Here is a 20,527-nt window from a genome sequence, read left to right on the forward strand (position 1 = left end):
AAGTATATGCAACCTGGATTGCACCCTGTTACGTTGGGAGCAATCAACTGAATGTATAGAAACTCCAAATGATACACAAATGCCCGTCTCGTTATATCTGCACCAAACATGAATATCAAGCACATTCTTGTGAACAAGCTTAGATAGAAGTCTTCCTGCCGTAGGGAACCCTGTAGCATTCGCTTCAGAATTTACTCAACACTCAGAAATCAAGCCAGTACATGCAGAGATGTTGGGGTGGGTTTTTTGGGGTGGCTCCACTCCCTTCCTGTTTAAGCACACAAGGATTCACCTAAATGCATTAAAATGGCTACCGAAAAGAGTGAAATGCGTGAAATGAGTTCAGTCTAGAATTGCGCCCACCTTTGTTTAGAAGTGCAACGTGTGATTAATTTTGTCAAAAACTGTTATTCTGTAGAGGACGATTGCAAATGTTTGAAATGCTCTAAGTCTTTTGGAGAAGCAGCAGAGGGTGACTAAAATTTCCGGAGTCCATCTGGAAAGTTAGCAAGATAAACATATCATTCATGAAGATTGAACTCGCTCTCCAAATTACCGTTTCTCAAAATGCACCATCTCATAAATTAGAAGTCTTCTAAATTGCATGTTGCCTATGTTTCTGTAATGTAGCTTAATTGTGACAAATGTTTTTAATTGTTTTCCAGCAATTGCAAGCATCTCGTTTTTGTATGTGGAGACATCTCTGTCTGAATTTTTTTAAAGGTAATGTGTGTTAGTGTTAAAAGATTTGTCCATTCCTTTTATGCCAGGATCTGTCAATCTGCTTCTTGAAAAGGTTACTTGCCTGGTTGCTTGGCTAAATTATAAGTTAAAACATCTGTATTCGCTACTTCATGAATGAAGGCTCTAACGCTATGAGCTAATCTATTCCAACTGATTCTTGTCTGGAAAAATAAATTCCTTGTTCGGTGGTGAATGGAAAGAAGAAAAATGGAGAAGGGGAGCATTAACTACTACTTGCTTTATAGCTTTAACAATTTAGCTAATTCTCTTGCTTGGCAGTTGATGGTGGCCAATTAGATTTCAAAAGGCTTCTTGACGTTTCTGCTGTGCTATTCTCCTACAAGTGTGAAGTGAGCTATAACTGCAAAAACTATTTTCTTAGCTGTTGAGCTGGCCTATAATTGTTCTTCCAGATTCCCGGGGGGAATCTAGTGGCTGGGCAGCCCTTTCTCCTGTTTTCCTTCATTAGCATGGGGCTAAAGTTATACATGGCAGACATTTTGATATGGCCCCAAACAGTGATCGAATAGGGCTATACTGTTTTATTGCCTTTTGACTTCATTGGTGGCAGGTTGGGGGTAAGGGTGAGACATATAACTTTGGCAGTCTATCAGAATACAACAATGGGGACATCTTCCCACTTTGTTCCTTTGGAACAGGTGCCTCAGGTTCATGTGGGCCATAGGGCTTTGGATTGACTTGGGTTTCTATGTGAATTGAGTGCTGTAAATGAACTCTCCTTTGACACAAGGACTTTTGACACTGCAAAGGGACTGTTCCTCCCTCTCCTCTCTTTGTGCACCATAAAAAATGATCTGGATGGTTTGGGGGCACCTCCAGAACATATTTAGGTGGTACACAGGACAGAGTGTGCAGGGAAAGGCGAAATAAGAAACTTCTGTTGCTCAGCGAAAAGTAATTACCATAGTGGGGCTGTTTTGTTGGGTACTGCCCTAAGTTTGGTTGCTGGAAGTTGGTGCTAAAAATGAGTTAGAATGAAATTTTGCATGAATTGCTCAAAATAATACAAGTAATGACAATAAGTAAATAACAATAAGATGATGATCATGATGACGACAACTACTGCTACCACTATTACTAAGAATTTGGATTTTGTATTGTGAAGTGTGTTTGACTCTGAAAGCAAGTGGAGTCTTGTTAAATTTAAAGGGAAATGAATTAAGTATCAGCTTGCAAAATTCAGTGTTTCACATTTTAAACTGTATCCATTACTGGTAATGTTGAGGTGAGGAGGCTGGCAAATTAGAAGGAAAGGCCCTTCAATATAAACAGCAATTATTCCATTCAACTCTTCACTTCTAGCCCCAGTTTTGTATTCAGGCCTGGTTTTGTACTGGTCTGTATTCAGAAGCCAAACTGCTGATCTGTATAGTAGAGAGGGAGGAGAATTCACACTTTACAAAATAGTACACGAAACCGAAACACAGTTTTTCTTTGAAATATTCACTTCTCCAAATTTTGCAACAAAGCTCAACTATATATATAAAAAAAGTTTAGAAAAACTGCAAATGAAATTTGGTTTGCATGTGGCAAACGTGGATCTGCCCTACATATATCAGGCAGGTAAGTGTATATTCCTCCTGGTGGGGAACACAATTCTTTTAACAGGTAGACAGGATAAACAAACGAAAGGGTTTGCCAGCATGCCACATCTGAGGAAGGCCCAGATCCACTTTGGAATTCCAGAGCACCACTTTCAGCAAGCCCAAATGGTGGGATTCATAATCCAAGAATGGAATGCATGGCAGTCAGGAGCCTTAAGCAAGAGAGAATTTTTCATTAACATTCAGATTACTTGTCATTTTGATTCACACTCTCTAAGGAAGCTAATTTGGACTGCAGCCAGCCTTACAGTGTGATGACAACACAACATGTTCCCCCACCTCTCCTTCGTTGCTAATGATTCCTTGAATGGCAGCTGTGGTCTCTGAGCTCAGCGTGACACGTTTTACCCACCGATGTCAGAGCTGCTGTAGGCTTCGTTCTTGTCCTCTCCTCATCCTGCTGGTCTTGCGCTGCCTCCTGATCATGTCTGTGCCTGCACATGCACCAGTCGCATCCATATGTTTCGGCTTATCTGTTGTCTGTCATAGTGTAGGGTATGCAGCAAGAGATGACTGCTTTCAAAACTACCCATGCTAGCTGTTATGGCCACCAGAATCCTGCTAGTGAAAGAATCACACTGAGGCAAAAGTCTGCAAAGCCATTCTCAAACTTTGAATTTTTTATGCACAGTTTTTCAATTGGTATCCTATGACTTCCAAGACAGGCATTTGCTGGAAGTGTTAAGGGTTAAGGCCTCAAAGCATTCCTCTGGCAGTCTAGCTCAGGCAACCAATGTCTAACCCAGCCCTTTGCCCTTTGCCAACCTGGTGCCCTTCCAGAGAGGCTCCCAGAGAGCCAGTGTGGTGTAGTGGTTAAGAGCCCTCCACATGCAGCTGCTGTGTGATCTTGGGCTAGTCACACTTCTTTGAAGTCTCTCAGCCTCACTCACCCCAAAGAGTGTTTGTTGTGGGGGAGGAAGGGAAAGGAGAATGTTAGCCACTTTGAGACTCCTTCGGCTAGTGATAAAGCAGGATATCAAATCCAAACTCCCCCCTCCTCTCCTATGTTTTCAACTACAACTCCCATCAGCCCCAGTCAGAAATATTCTGAAAGGCGAAGATCAAAAGGCCTTCACTCTTTAGAGGATGACAATTGTGCATGGATTCCATCAATGTAGTATTGGAGCTTTTCTTATCAGATGTAGAAATGAGTGAAGGCTCTGTATCTTGAAGGAAGGCAAGTTTGGAAAGCCTAACTCAACAGTTCACTCCTCCTTCCAAGCCCATTACAAATTGGGGCCTGGCCTCTTTGAGGATCAGCCCAGGTAAGGGCCATAACATCTACCTTACATGCAGAAGACCCCAGATTCAATCCCTGGTGTCTCTAGGCAGGCCTAGGGGAGAACCTAGTGGCATAGTGTGTGTGGGCGCCACAGGGTGGTTGCCCTGGATGCAAAATTGTTAGGGGTGCAAAATTTCAACGCCTGGTGCTGCCTCAGTACAGCTGTGCACTTTCGCTGCTGGGCTCCATTGAAAATGGCTTCTCCATGTGAACCAGGAAGTGACCGCATGGACTCTTCTTTTCTTTGCTGTGCAGTTGCGATCTCCCAGGTGACACGGATGCCATTGGGCAGTCGAATGTGCACATGTACTCCAGTAGTTTTCCTTCCTCCCTCCCAGTCCTTTGCATGGCCCTGGGAGCTAGGAACCCGTGCTATGCCACTGAGAAAACCTTATCTGAAATATGGGGAGCCAGTCAGTGGCAACAACAGTGAATGAGATGTACTAAATATGTAACGGGATCACCCCTCCGAAAGCCCTTCCCACCACTAGCATGTCCACCACTGACATTGTGTCCCACCACCTAACTAGAGATGTTTAGAGTGATAAAACAGTGCGGGTGAGTGATAAGGATTCGACAGTTCAGCAATCCAAGGCAAAAGATAGAGATTGTCTGTGCATCTCCCAGGTAATAGTTTGTGGCTCTTGATGAATCTTGGCTTGCTTCCCTGACTCTTGGTGTGCTATTAATATTTTGAAGTTGGTTTAATTTTGCTGATCCTCTCATGCACCTTTTTTATGTAAATGCCCATAAGCCTCTTTCTGTGTGAACAAGAATTTTTACATAATAAAAGCACCAGGGTGAATCCGTGGTTACTGGCACAGAGCAGAAAATTCATCCATTTTATATCAGGATTTAATTTGAAAGTCTGGATTACTTAAAATGCATTTTTTCCCTACATCTGACCTACTTTTAAAATCTTTAATATTCCAATTTGATTTCTTCACAACATGGTGCTTGAAGATATGCCTGCTCCAGCCAGCTTCTAACTAGTAACGTAATTCTGTGCTGGGTGGAAGAAAAAGAGAGTTTACAACAGTACATGAGAAAGATCAAGCACTGCAAAATCCCCCAAATACCATTTCAGCACTGATATAAAATTCACATTTTGGCCACAAAAACTTCTCTGATTTTTGAAGATGATCTCAAGTAGAGACTAGTGAGGTCTAATGAATAACTAGACAACCCCCGGTTTAGTATAGACATTTTTGTTGTTTTTAATAACATCTTTAGCTACTAATGAAATTGGCCAGAGCTCCAACTTTCCTTTCTAACCTTCCTTCTTACTCAGAACTAAGGAATCTGCCAATACTGAATCAGACCATTGGTCGATCTGGCTCAACCTTTCCCAACCTGACACCCTCCCACTATTTTGGACTACAACACCCATCAGACTCAGCCAGCATGGCCAATGATCAGGGGTTATGGGTGTTGTAATCTGTTCCCAGGCCTCCTTGGAGGTGCCGGGGTTTGAAGTTCTGTATGCAAAGTGTGTGCCCTACTGCTGACCTATGACTCTGGCACTAAAGGATAAATAAGACAGTACAATATTCCTTCTATTCCTGACATTTAGGCAGGAGTATGAGTGGCTCTGTGGGTTAAACCACAGAGCAGTGGCTCTGTGGGTTAAACCACAGAGCCTAGTACTTGCTGATCAGAAGGTCGACGGTTCGAATCCCTGCGATAGGGTGAGCTCCCGTTGCTCGGTCCCTGCTCCTGCCAACCTAGCAGTTCGAAAGCACATCAAAGTGCAAGTAGATAAATAGGTACCGCTCTGGCGGGAAGGTAAATGGCGTTTCCATGTGCTGCTCTGGTTTGCCAGAAGTGGCTTAGTCATGCTGGCCACATGACCCAGAAGCTGTACGGTGGCTCCCTTGGCCAATAAAGCGAGATGAGCGCCGTAACCCCAGGGGTCCCTTTACCTTTTACTAATGCTTACTCGTAAATTGTATTCGGAATCACTGTGATCAGTATCCCTTGTTAACTGCTCCTTTTATAGTAAATTTCTCTCTCTCTCTCTCTCTCTCTCTCTCTCTCTCTCACACACACACACACACACGATAATGTGGGAATGTGTTGAGGAGTCTTCATTTTCTTACCCCTTTCATCTAGTGTTAGGCCACATTACATGATGCGATTTACAGGATGTATGCTACAGATGGATGCTGTAGCTAAATTATAATATTTCACACATGAGGAGACATGATTTTATTTTGTGGACCACCTGGAGAAGTTCGATTAACTTAATATATGCCGCAGCAGCTAAATAATAATTATAACTGTAATAAAAAATAGAATTGGTCAAGTTCCCTGCCATGTGTATTCTTAGCATCCGTGCGATAATAAAGACGATACGGGACCATTTTTAACTTTGCTGGCTTCAGGATATGCAGCGGAGGTCTGCATTCATTCCTGTGCTAAAAATGTTACATGTGCAGCTGCCTTCTGTCTCCAGTCTATTGAACTGAATGTTGATAATATGAAACATCTCTTTTCTTTTTTTAAAAAAGTCCCTGGCTTTACTACTGTAAGAAGCTCTTGCAATATATTTTGCACATCAGATGAGATCCATTGTTCAGCTGTTGATGTGTATCTGGAGACATGTGGATTACAAGTAATGGAGTTATTTGTTAGGCACATGTCTGGTCATATGAAAGGTGTTATTTGTTAAGGTTTCTCCACTGGTTCTAGTGGGCTAGAGCAAGCAATAAAAGTGCCTCAGGGAGCTCTCTGTTTGTGTCAATCTACATGTTCCTGTTCATAAGTTGATATATTTTCAGTGGTTTCCCTAAGAATATAAGTTTTATAAACTGCACACCTTGGAGCTAAAATACAGCTTGGAAAATGATGTTCAGCATGCAGCTGCATTGAATGAAACTTAACAGCACAATCCTAACCATGTTTATTCAGAAGTAAGTCATAACAGGACTTACTCCCAAGTAAGTGGAGTTTTTCGATCTCAGCATACTATCTGGGTAGCCATGCCCACTTAAGCTCACTCCATTTGCAAAAGGAAGAAGTTGGGAGTCTGGGTCAGTTCCTTTGTGCAGTTGACACTGACTTTAAGTTAACAATTTTATTAATTTTTTCACAAGGAAGTAAGCTATAGGAAAATGACTTTACAGCAGCAGCGCCCAACTTTTTTTGTCTGTCCAAAAATCTAAGAAATTGACGTGTGTGCCACAAAATACCCATTTCACAGAAGGAAATAGGGCAATGCTCAGTTACCCCCATGGGCAAAACACACCCACCTGAAAATGAAGAAGACACAGACGAAAAAAATGCAGGCACCCCCTCTGCCCCAAAACTCTCATTTTAAAAAATTGGCAGGGGGCCTTAATAGTCACCAAAAAGGAGATATTTGAGGGCACTGTGGGTATCCCAGTTCTATAGAGTCTTATTTGGTCCTATTATTTCAGTAGGTGAAAGCCTTTGTCACACGGAGGGGTTTCAGATTCTGAGCTTTTAACTGAACTGTAGATTTTCCCAGACTCCCCCCCCCCAAAGGGCACAGGAAGAGCCTGGGCTGTGGCTTTGGGCATCCCTGGTCAGTCTGCATGGCTTTGTCTTTTGAGCTGTCTCCGAAGGGCTGGGAAAGCACTTACATAGCAGAGCCTTCCCAGTCCTCTTTGCCCAGCTCTAGCATCAGCTTCTGCCCCCCCCCTCTTTTAAAAAGTGACAGTGTTTTCAGTGCAGTTCCCCAGCCAACTAATGTGCATAAAAATGCACATACTAGAGTAAAGTGCGCATCAAAATTCATATATTAGTGAAGATAGCATGCATTGCATTAGGGAATAAAATGCATTGCATTGGGGAAAATTGCTTTGCAAAACTGTGGATACTCAGCAAAATTGCATCCAGAAATGAACAGGCTAGGAGAAATTTGCACTGAAATGCTGGTGAATTTTCACGAGGACTTTAAAAAACAAACAAGCCACAGACTGATGCAGAAATACAGAGAACTTAAGGCTGGAAAAATGAGAAAGCAAAACTGATACATTTTCCCATCCCTGCACACCTGGAAGCAGTAGAATGAGTTTGTGAACCAGGACGTGCAACTTCCAGGCAGTCTGAAGTTCTGGCACTACTCTCTTTTCCTTTTTCAAATTAAGTAGTAGCTACACCCAAATAGCATATATTTGCAAGCTCAAATATCGTACTATTATTCCAGCTATGACATAATGGTGAGTGAAACAAACAGATGGGGGCAGGATGAGATAATAGTAATTTAAGCATGTTTTTCCTTGGCTGTCTCACCCGAGAGACAGGTAATCTCGCTGGGTAAAGTTTAGTCCTAATTAGAGTAATGTCAGCGGAACAGTTATTGTCACAATCAGGGGCACCAGCAGACAGGTGGTGGGAAGGAACATGCTATAAAGGATATGTTTCACATAATAAAGTCCTCTGAGATTAGGATGATCTTGGTGCTCTTTCAAAAATTGCCCTTTTCACTGACAATCAGGTCCCAAACCCGTCTCTCTCTCTCTCTCTCTCTCTCTCTCTCTCTCTCTCTCTCTCTCTCTCTCTCTTTCTCACCTCCACTCAAAGGCGTAGCATGCAAAATACCTTTGGTATACTTGGGTTCGTGCATAGAACTGTGTTTGCTGGTGCTGAGAGAATGTCAAATATAGTGAAAACGAAGCAAATAGATTTTTCTCCCCTGCTCTAGTGTGTCAGCATGGCCATTTGATGGGATGGGTGAGTCTGCACATGAAACGGGCAACTCAGGTGCTCCAATCCTGGAAAAACGCTTGATCCCATAGACCAGGGATGTCCAACAGGTCGATCACGATCTACTAGTAGATCCCTGTGAGGTTTTGGTCGATCACGGTCGATCTCTGGCTCCCTTTCCTTAGCGTTGCTAAAACTGACTCCTGCCCTGCTCCCTCGCCCCGCCCTCCATTGTTGTTTGATCTCTGGAAGGGAAGATGGAGCTTTCTCTGTGCTGCTGTTTTGATCCATAGCGATCTTTTTATGATCCATTGTGATTCATCCATAGCAATCTTTTACCCCTATGTCCCTTGCCTTTAACCTCCCCAAAAACAGAAATCCCCCCCCCAAAGATTTCAAGCTGACCTCCCCCCACCAAATTGCCAGTTTTTAATTCTGAAAGTAGATCGCAGTCTCTTGAGAGTTGACCACCCCTGCCACAGACCAAGGGCAGGAATTTTTTTTCCCAGCCTGAGGGCCACATTTATTTCTGGACAACCTTTTGGGGGCCACATGCCAAAAGCGGGCAAGGGCAGAGGGAGGGCAACTGGGAGGGGCAATGAATGTAAAGCTCACCTTTGCACAGTAGGCTAATTTCTGCACACACTCTCACACTTACCTCTCTCTTCCATCCAGGTAAGCAAAATGCACCACAGTGGCGTTGTTAGAGAAGCAGGGGACAGACCTCCCCAGGTGACACTTACCTTTGAAGGCGGCACGCTGGAGCCCAAGGTGGCATGCAAGACCAGGTGCCCCAAGAGCCCAGCAAGCCGCTCACAAAAGCAGCATGAGACTAGGCTCACAGCACACCTGAGCTACTGCGTACCCCCCAGCTGCCCTTTGCCAATTGAGAAGGATGCAACAGGCACATGCCAGCCCCACAAGTTGCGCTGGGCTTGCAGGGTGCCTGAGCCGCTGCGTCCCTCCCAGCTGCCCCACCTATCTATCTGGGTTGCTCCAGCCACTCTGGGCAGGTTGCAACATGTATAAAAACATAATCAAGCATTAAATATTTAAAAACTTCCCTATACAGCGCTGCCTTCAGATGTCTTCTAAAGGTTGTATAGTTACCTATCTCCTTGCCTCCTACCCTCCAACATTTCTCTGATGGAAATCCTATGGGAAAGCAGGATATTCTGGGATCAAATCCCAGTACATTTCCGATAACAATTCAAAGTGTTGGTGCTGACCTTTAAAGCCCTAAACAGCCTTGGTCCTGTATACCTGAAGGAGCGTCTCCACCCCCATTGTTCGGCCCGGACACTGAGGTCCAGTGCTGAGGGCCTTCTGGCGGTTCCCTCGCTACGAAAAGCTAAGTTACAGGGAACCAGGCAGAGGGCCTTCTTGGTAGTGGCACTCGCCCTGTGGAACACCCTCCCACCAGATGTCAAAGAAAAAAATAACTACCAAACTTTTAGAAGACATCTGAAGGCAGCCCTGTTTAGGGAAGCTTTTTAATGCTTAATAGGTTATTGTATATTAGTGTTCTGTTGGAAGCTGCCCAGAGTGGCTGGGCAGGGTATAAATAAATAAATTACATTTATTAATTTATTTATTTATTTATTTATTTATTTATTTATTTATTTAATCAGAACCTGGGTTGCATTCTGTAAATCCAGGACTGTCCCTGGAAAATAGGGACTCCTAGAGGGTCTGAAATAACCATGATGTATATTGCATGAAAGCAATAATTATATATATATTGCGATCCCAACAAAAATTGCATCCCTAGAGCTGCTTTTAGCTTCAAGAGGGAAGCCTCTATTGGTGCTAATACAGACTTCATTCCGAAGTATTGGGCCAGTCCAATACTTTTTGATGCCTGAAGTGAAAGACAAGATGGCATCTCTCTCCCATTCCCCAATTCCATATACCAAAGCTGAGCATACTGGCAATTGAATTGTATTTTAACACCAAAAGTGGGACAGCATCCTACACCACACCTGAGGGCAACATGCTAGTATAGTGGGTTTGGTGCACACAGTTTTGTTCTCTGCCATCACTCACTGTTGCTGCCTGCCCCCAACATTTGATGCCTGAGGAAACTGCCTTGCTCTGGCAAATGGTAGGGCCGGTCCTGCTTGGGTGCTTTCTGTTGTGATGTGGGGTTTGTGATTTCAGCTCTCTTGACATAATATGCTGGAGACAGTTCTCTAGTAACACTTCTTTATTAAAGCAACAAGACTGACACCTGAGGAGGGGAGAGCTACATTTATAGGGACAGGGAACTAGCTAGAAGGGATACATTTTGGAGGGAACAATATCAGGCAATCACAGTCCTGCCTTTTGGAGGCAACCAGTAAGACAGAGGATCCAAATACAGCAGCTTAAATGAACCAATAGTAGCTGTACCCTCTGGAACCAAAAGGCAGTTACTTTACCCTAATGCAAATACAGACAATAATAATACAGATATAAAATCCTTTGACTCAATACACAACACTTTCTGTCACATTAACCAACCCACAAGCATTGTGAAGTGAGGGCTTTGGCTTTCCTTCTAAACATTTGCAGTTTTTGCCTTTCTTAAAGAAAATAAACTTCCTTGGTACCCGACGCTTCTCTGCACATTGCAAGGCCTGTATTTTTATTTGGAGGAACACTGAGACTGCCTGGCCACCTGGCAGGCATTTCTTAGTTCATGGTCAGTCAATTAAAGTTGGCACTGAAAGGAGAGTTTTCCAGAGACTCTGAGCACGTTGTTGTCTGGTCGAAATCAGAAATTCTGCAGATTGCTTAAGCATGAGATATTTTCTTAAGGCTGTATCCTTGGACCACAGCTCTGGTGGAAGCTGTAACTTTTTGCTACCAGTCACAGGCTTAGAATCTGTCTTTCTGCAACAACATTGAAAGGAAGCAGGTTGGGGTGAAATTGGGGGGACGACGACACTTTTCTGTCCTGTTCGTTTTTATGCAAATATTCCCTTTGCTATTTCTTTCTGGGAGGAATACTGGGAGGGGGGGAGGGGAAACATGCAGTAAATTATTTAAACCAATCTGTCATATGTAATGTCATATGTTAGGCAGCTAACAGGACTCTTGATGATCTCAATGAACAAACTGGGTTATAAGGTCTCAAGTTTCTTCAGAGCTTTTTTTGTATCAACAGACGAGCCTTCCCTATCATTTCAAATATGTTTTGTAAATCTTGTTCAAAGAATTAAAGATGAATTTTTCTGAAGCTCCTGACCCTTTTTGACCATGACTCACCTATGGTTGTGCTTCAGTTTCTCTGTGGTTGCTTCATAATGCTTTGAACACATTTTATTGGGAGAAATTCCAACCGGATATGTTCTGGAATGCCATTAGCTCACCGTGGTGAATAAGCTTGACAGTCACTCGTTCAGTTTACAGTACGGGAGAGTGATGAGGTTTACCTTCAGCTTCGATGATGAGGTGATATTACAGAGTTCCTGCTCAGCAAACATTTTTGGTGCAAGACTATGTTAAGGAAGGAGTTAAGGGTGATGGGCCAAGGCGGGCTATCATCATGTATCATGGCCATTGTTGTTCTCTCCACATACCCCTCATACCTCTGGAATGGCGAGTGGGAAAAGGTAGATCTCTGAAAGTATCAAATTTGGCCCAGAATCTACTAACTCCTGATTCATGTCCCATCAGTAACCTCAAACTTAGATGTTAGGGACTGCCAGGGCTCCACAGTGGAAGACATGGTGGGGACAGAGGCTGATCTAGGTGAAGGGGGTAGCAATTTATGGGGTTTTGTGCCTCCTGAGAGGCAGGAGTGAAAGCTGGAGGATGGGGAGCTGTCTGAGATGGTGAAGGAAGGACAGGACATGCTGGGAGCAGAGGGCAATATGGTATCTGAAGGTGGGGAGTGACAGAGTCCCTCCTATCCCCTCCCCCAGTGCCCCCCTGGACTAGGAGGCAGGCACAATGGCCACTTCTGGGTCAAAGGAGTCACAGTTTGCTTGCACTCATGCCATCAGGCAAGAGTATTTAAGTTTGGGGAGGAGGCATGGCCACCCATTGCTCCAGCAGTCCAGCCCAGAGTATAAGCCCAGGGAGGACCGTCAGTTGCCTAGGCACCAGAAGCATGTGTGTGCATGTTTAGTGCACCTCCAGAGCTAATGTAAGAATGAAACTACCAACCGTTTGTCCTCCTTGAGCTGTGTGTGCTCCGGACACTAGAGAGGGTTCCCTTGTCAGGAGCTCAGCCTACACTTGAGTAGGACCCTGGCAGAGACACATGCCCACCTGGCATGTTCTCTCCTTCCTGGTCAATCGTTTGGGAGCTTCAAAAGCTTTCTTCTGCCTGAACATCACAGCGACCGATGCCAACCAACACTGGCACACTTACTGATCTGCAGAGCTTGCGCAGTTTGCGTAACAGAACTCAGCAATTCAGCATTTTGGCTAATCTACTTTATTTACAGGGACGCGGGTGGCGCTGTGGGTTAAAGCACAGAGCGTAGGACTTGCCGATCAGAAGGTCGGTGGTTCAAATCCCCACGACGGGGTGAGCTCCCGTTGCTCGGTCCCTGCTCCTGCCAACCTAGCAGTTCAAAAACACGTCAAAGTGCAAGTAGAGAAATAGGTACCGCTCCGGAAGGAAGGTAAACGGCGTATCCGTGCTTCTCTGGTTTGTCAGAAGCGGCTTAGTCATACTGGCCACATTGACCCGGAAGCTGTACACCGGCTCCCTTGGCCAATAAAGCGAGATGAGCGCCGCAACCCCAGAGTCAGTCACGACTGGACCTAATGGTCAGGGTTCCCTTTATCTTTATCTTGCTTTATTTACACATAAACACACACAGAGCACTGCAACATGGTTCCCTCTCTCTCTAGCATCAGGCAGCGAAGAGAAAAAGAACAAAGGACAATAGTCCCACTTCACGGAACACAGTAACACAAACATCCTGTCTTCGTCACTTCCCACTTTGTGGAGTCAAAACATATACCGTCATGTGAAAGACAAAAATCCCATGACTGCAATCAGGGAACAGGAATTCTAACACCCCTTTGGGGAAGCACAAATTTCTGTGAAAGGCCACTGACACAATCCATCATAAGAACATAAGCATGTAAAAAGGCCCATCATGGACCAACACCTTGTTCCCACTATAGCCTGTAGGAAGGCCGCAAGCAGGACCTGAACACAGCAGTACTTTCCACCCTTGTGATTCTCAGCAACAGATGCATACTGCCTCCATTAGTGGAGGAAGACCATAGCCATCACTGTGGATAGTACCCTTTCATAGTCTTGCCCTCCATGGATTTGTGTAATTCTGCACAAGTCTCCATGGCGTGAGTGACAGCTCCAAAAGAGCATATTGGTGCATTCTGTTCCAGTCCATCAGCAAGCATCACATCACACTGTCTTAGCAGATTGTGTCCACTGTCTGCCAAAAGGGCATGCCGCAATTTGTCTGCATGTCAATATGTGTGTCCCAGATTTTAAATCCCCCCCAACACCAAATAAATAAATAAAATAAAAATGTGCATGTGTGATAATTTGTTGGCATACACAAGAGTCCAACATAGATTTCCGCTTTGGTCATGAATGTTCAGTTCTCTTTTCTTTTTTAAGAAAATATATGATTTTTTTCTTCTTTGATTTTTTGTTTTATTTTGTTAGCACTATAACTATTTGCAGTGTACTAAAAGGATTAAGTCCAATCCATACATCAGCCTCTCCCCTTGAAATCAAGGGGCTTTCAAGTGCTTAATTTTGATTGCCTCCCATTATCCTCCAGAAGTTGTGTCCATGGTAACAAAATTAATTCCAGTCCACTAACGGTTATTTTTAATTCATTTTTTTTTAAAAAAAACACCCTTGGAAAACAAGTATCATTTTGCCATTATCTGGCCTTTATGGAACCCCTCCCCAGTTCGCAGTTATGTCTTAGCTTTACATTGAGTGAGTGGTCTATGCAACTGCAGGACAATGGGATGGTTTCTAATCAAAATACCCCAAGTTGTGACTTGGTCGGTGTCTCCCAGTCTGGCGCTTGGAGAAAAGCAGCAGCAGCAGCAGCAGCAGCAGCAGCCCTTTCAGAAAGAATTACTGCAACAGTTGTACTTCATAGAAGTCCAGCTGGGAGTTAGTTATTTAAGTCTCAGACACAGAATAAAAGATGACACTCAGAGATACATTATTCTGTGAGGTCAAGTATCAGTACATGGTAAGACAGATGACAGGAAAGCTATCAGTCAGGATGGGAAAGTGAATTGCAAGAGCAGGGTAATAAAAGCGCTGGGAAATTGAAAGCACTGAAGAGCCCTTGTACATCAGGCCCCAAGCCTGACAGTGCTTGTATCAAGTACTCAAACCAGGTTTTGGGGGAGTGGGGTATGAGTTCGAAAGAATAGCTTGATTTTCTCATCTTCTCTCCATACAGTATTTTCCCCCCTCCACTTAGCATTTATAGAATGCATTTCCACCTGTGCAAAGTGGTTCTCACTCAGACTTTGTGGCCTGGTCCTTATTCCACCGCAGTGGTTGTGTTGCAGAAATAAGTGTGAGTGGTTTGCACGTGTGAGTGGCTAAAGGCCAGAGCTCACGTGGCCCCGTGGCTTCTCCTCTTGTAAAATAAGGAAAGGGAGAGGGCAATGGGTGACGGCAGTTTCCTCTCTCTTTGCCATAGCTGTCAACTTTCCCCTTTTTTGCGGGAAATTCCCTTATTCCAGTGCCGTTTTCCCACTGCTATCCCAGATTGTTAGATATCCTGTAGACTGTCCCCGGGACAGGTGAGGCTGCTGATCCCTTATTTTCGAGGCTGCTGATCCCTTATTTTCAAATCTGAAAGTTGACAGCTATGCTCTTTGCAGATGAGGATTATGAATGTGCATGGCTTCATGGCATGTCTAGCATGTCTGGGATGAGATTTAAACTGCAGCAATCCCAGTGCACACTCTTTAAGGCGCACTGCACAGCACTACTGCACCTGGAAATTTGGCATTACCCCCAAGTGCTGTGTAACTGATCAAAAGACTGATGTGGGAATTTGGTTAGTGTTTACGACTTTGCTGCTCACCTGCCCCATTGTGTTCGGACAACAGATGCTTTGAGAGCCTTGGTGCTAGAGCAGATTTGGATTACATTTCTCTTCCGCCCCAGCTAGTATGCCATTGAGTTGGATCAAATCACAGTGGGAAGGTGGCTCCTTCTGATGGCCTCAGAAGTGGTGGTGGCCAGATGGAGGGGGAATGTTCTCAGCTGGAGCAGAATGGAGAGGTGGGGCTAAGTACTGCTTCCCACAGATGCCTTCAGGCATGACAGCTGGTAGCAAGAGGGAGGGGCATGCATGGAAACACAAGAAGACCATTGGTCCAGCTCAGTATGGTCTCCATTGACTGGCAGTGGCTTTCTGAGGTTTCAGGAAAAGGACATTTCTAGCCAGACCTGGAAATGATTGAACCTGGGGTCTTCTGCATGAAAAGCAGAGGTTCTACTACTGAGCTACAGTCCTCACCATGAGTCTATGCATGGTTTCCTTTTTTTTATATATAAATTTTTATTGGGTTTTTAAATTTTTTAACAAACAAACAAACATATAAAGACAAAACAAAACATGCATAACTTCATCACCTTACTTTCATTACCTTCTTTCATTGACTTCCCCGCACCCTCCCTCCCACATTCCAATTTCGTTGATTATCTCAGCAAGTTATTTCTCTCGTCCCTTAAATATTTCTTATCTTTTCTTAAAGTTTATCTCATACACTTAACCCAGTTTAATTTATCCAACTTTACACAATTAGTCATTTCTCTAAGGGCGGCCTAAGTTTTCTCCCATAAATTTCTCCCTTCTCATATTACACCAAGAATCATAATATAGCGATTCTAAATCTCAGATTTCAACTATTCTACTCTCCCCTCCCTCCCTGCCCCGGTTCTGTCCCTTCCCAAACCGATGTCCCAATAAGTTGGCTGTTTTAGCCCGGGTTTCTCACATCAGAGGATCTTAAGCCCCAGTTAGTCTCTCTCCACCAGTTTTGTTGGTAGTCCGTTTTGTTGGCTCTCTCTTTTTGAAGAGGTTCTGTCACCAGCCCCTCATGTTTTTCTCCTTCCAAATCAGTCAATGTCAGTTTCTGCTCAGGACCGCTCAATCTCTCATACTCCAACCAGATGAAGAAGTCCCAATCATGCTTGTTTGCTCTTATATAGTCCAGTATTCCTGTTATTTCAGGGACTTCTTCCTTTCTCTCTCTCTCCTTTTGCAGATTTGCGATCCACTTGTCATTTCCTTTGTTTCCTTTGTTTCCAAAGGTTGCCGGCTTTTGGTTGATTTTTTCCGCCTGAAAATCCTCTCCTTCTTCCTCTTTCTTTTCCCCCAGTTCCAAAGTTATCTCATCCTCTGCAGCTGCAGAGTTTTTTTCCATCAGCTTTGTATCATTGGCAGAGATGCCCAGTTCCAAACCAAAAGTCTCCAGTTGTTTACTCATTGTAGTACTTTGCTCTTGTAAAGTTCCCACGAGAAAAAACATCCTTTGAATCTCTGCCCACAGTTTCTCTTCTGCAGCCATTGCAATATCTTTAGTTCCCTCCAGGGGGATTTCCATCATGATCCTATTCCAACAATCCGTTACTGTTGTTCCCTGCTACTTTGTTGTTCCCAATCACTTTGTTTCTAAAAGTTCAGTTATAAATGTATCTCTTTTAACCCAAAAGAGGACTAGCAACACAGTTCCAAATCTTTTCCACTCGTTTGACAGCTCCTTTGACAGCTGTCAAACTCTTTGTTCTTTTTCCTCGGGCTCACACGCAGGGCGCTCCCGGGTCCAAGGGGGGGGGGATTACCAAAAAAGAAAAGCTTCCGAAATTCTACTCTTTTCCACTCCAGCACAAAAACTTATAATCCAATTCATGAGAGTGTCTATTTAAACACCAAAGTCTTTTCCGCCTTAGTGCTCCTCTCCTTGCTTTGAATCTTTCTGTGGGGGGGGGGGGAGTGCGGACTTCCTTTTAACACACCCCCGGTCGTACTCAATTTTAAGTATAGAAATTTTAGTGCCAAAATTTCCTTCTACTCACGGGTTATTTGTTTCAGTCCGAATTTCAGGAAGAAAGATAGCGCTCTCCGGTCATGGCTCGCGGCTTCACTCCGCCGAGGCAGCGATCGACTCTCAGCGCCACGCCACTCTCCGGTCCACTCCGTAGCCTTTAAAAAGGCTCTTCGCGGGTCGGGGAGGGCGCTTAAGGTGCCCACCGAGTCTCCATGTCCGCAGGCTTCAGCGCCTGCGGTTTCTAAGGGTCCCCGTGTCGCCGGCACGGCAAGACCCGTCCTTGGCGGAGCCGATTCCCTCCGGAGCTCAGAGGGAATCCGCCATTACCCCGTTCGCGCTATCCCGGAAGTCTATGCATGGTTTCCACCCAGTGGGCACATTTCAAATTTTGGGAGAGTGCAAGGGCTGCCAGTCACAAAATGCCATGGAGGGTGTGTGATGGTACACAAAATGTTTGCTGTGGAGGTACAGAATAACACAAAATGGATGCCATGGGGGATGTGGCATAACAGAAAATTAGAAGGATATATACACACACACGCCCAAAGTCAGCTGTCTTCTGCAGGTCCAACACAAACTGCTGGTCTCACTGTCTAATAACAACAGGGACCATTCCTCATTATCAATAAAAATATGCAATGCAGCAGCACCACCACTCTTATTCCTCAGGAATCACTTGAAAGGTACCTGCACATTTTGTCCCATAACTGACTTTCTAGCAGGGCTAGAGACATGTTTTTGTTTTGTTTTGAGAAAGCTCATAGTCTGGAGCACCTGCCCAGCAGCACCACTGGAAGTCTTCACAGACATCTGCCCTTAGCCATCTTCTTGGGTTGTGGGACTGCCCTAGCTCCCATGCCTTCTTTCTGCTTCTGTGCTAACTACAGAAAGAAATTATCTTGAAATGCTCAGGTGTACATCCACCTTCCTTCCTTTTCTCTCCTCCTGCCACCTTCCTGGCATAGATGCCAAATGTTAGTTGAAAGAACAGAGGTTAGGAAATAGTCCAGGGGTACACAACAGGAAAATATGAAGGAAATAAGGTTATGGATGCTTCTTTATTTTCAGCACTCTCACAGAATAGTGTGATCTAGAGATACAAATTGCAGGTTTCCAAGGGAGGACTCAGGGTGATAACTCAGAGATAATAACTTCATAATGCAGTAACCATCTTCCTATCCTTGCCTACCACTTCTAGGATTTTTTTTTAAAAAAACACTGTTTCATGGTGAGTCATGGTATGATGAAAGGACTAAATAGTCAGGTTATCATGTGATGACTGCAACCATCAGATTAATCACTTGGTGCCTGAATCCACGCTAGGGAGGGCAGAAAATGTCTACTTTGAATTACCTGGTTTTCACTGCTTGCTCTATTCTAGTTTCATTTGTGAGATTATACCCACATGCAGTGGTACCTCTGGTTACATACTTAATTCATTCCGGAGGTCTGTTCTTAACCTGAAGCACTTGTAATCTGGGGAACCGGGTTCGCGTCTCCGCTCCTCCACATGCAGCTGCTGGGTGACCTTGGGCCAGTCACACTTCTCTGAAGTCTCTCAGCCCCCCTCACCTCACAGAGTGTTTGTTGTGGGGGAGGAAGGGAAAGGAGAATGTTAGCCGCTTTGAGACTCCTTAGGGTAGTGATAAAGCGGGATGTCAAATCCAAACTCTTCTTCTCTTCTTCTAAATATGTTCACTTGCTTTATTCAAGGCCCCAGTGTCACAGGGGCTTCTCTTAGTGTTCAGGTGAATGAAGGGTAGAAGCACCCTTGCGATCTTCCCTGCTCAACACTGGGAATGGATGGGTGGGTTGTTGGGAATGGGACTGACATGTGCTATGCCCCCCCCCCCCCCCCAGTACGGATGTATGCATATTGCTTGTGCTGGACTACTGTTGAAAGGCTACAACCATAAGCCTCCCCCCTCCCCCACACTTTTAAGCAGCCATAGCCCACACTACTGTTTAGAAAGTGCAGTGTTATGCAACTATGTAGGTAGCAATATTAAGCTGAGCGTTTAGAATTCTGCCCCGCGGATGTTTCATGAGCTACATGTTCCTGGTAAAGCAGTTATACACTTGCTCACATGACAATTCCTGGCTCATAACATAGAAGAGGAAAGTATTTCTGTGGAATTACAAAAAAGGAACATCTCCATCTCAGACTCAAACATTTGTCAAAAGACATAACAAAGTAAGCAATGTATGCAAGCTACAGAATGCATGGCATATCGATTCCAACCCTTATAAATGCCCATATGCTCCAATACTGTGGTTTTAGTCAATTCCATATGCTGCTCTCAGTCAGTTCCACATACGTTGATGCAGAGCTTGTATGTGCTGTGCTGATATTGTAGAGATACATGGGGAAGAATGATTTCCAGACATTTCCTGAGCCAAGCTGGAACTGCAAGGCTCTACAGTTGGTCCCACAAAAGATTTGCTTTATCCATTCCCTTGATCTGATTTGCATCCACTGGTCTCCATTCAGCATTGACATTTCCATTATGTATGCAGCTTTTATGACCATGAGGGATACTGAAAACGATTGCTAAAAATGTGTGGGGAAAAGGTCTTAAGCACTTTGAGGAGCACCTACAGGAACTTGTATTATAGAATCATAGAATCGTAGAGTTGGAAGGGACCCAAGCGTCATCTAGTCCAACCCCGTGCAATGCAGGAATCTCAACTAAAGCATCCATGACAGATGGCCATCCAACCTCTGCTTAAAAACCTCCAAGGAAGGAGAGTCCACCACCTCCTGAGAGAGTCCATTCCACTGTTGAACAGCTCTTACTGTCAAAAGGTTCTTCCTGGTGTTTAGTCAGAATCCTGCCATTTATATGAATTGCTCTCCTTTTCTCACATAAGTGTTTCACTGCATACTGCATCCCTCATACTGAAATGGGTTTCTACCTGGATGAAACAGAATAATGTGAATGTGTGTGTGTGGGGGGGGTAGCTCTGCATACATACTGAATGCCACCCAGGCTGTTATCGCCTGCAGGCATTTAAAGATAACTGTTCATGTTTGTTTTGTAGCAGTTCTTTCTGTTTCTGCTGTGTGCCATACGCGGTCCTCTTTAACACCTCTCAAACGAGGTCAATTATGACAGGATTATTTTAATTCTCTTAGATGTCTTTCCAGAATTCGTTAGTTTAGACTGATGATCTCACTTCACATGGCTGGGCACCC

At 44.3% G+C, this 20,527-nt stretch overlaps 1 long non-coding RNA gene across 1 annotated transcript in view; it reads left to right on the forward strand.

Moving 5' to 3' along the window:
* Positions 1-692: 692 nt before the first annotated feature.
* Positions 693-20,527, forward strand: part of LOC309339467 — a 270,809-nt gene continuing 250,974 nt past the window's right edge. The window contains exon 1 of the long non-coding RNA XR_014155383.1: positions 693-723. This is a non-coding gene — a long non-coding RNA (uncharacterized lncRNA). The remainder of the gene's footprint in view (positions 724-20,527) is intronic.

This window comes from Podarcis erhardii (genome assembly GCF_964252035.2).
Source record: "Podarcis erhardii genome assembly, chromosome: 3".
Taxonomy (NCBI): domain Eukaryota; kingdom Metazoa; phylum Chordata; class Lepidosauria; order Squamata; family Lacertidae; genus Podarcis; species Podarcis erhardii.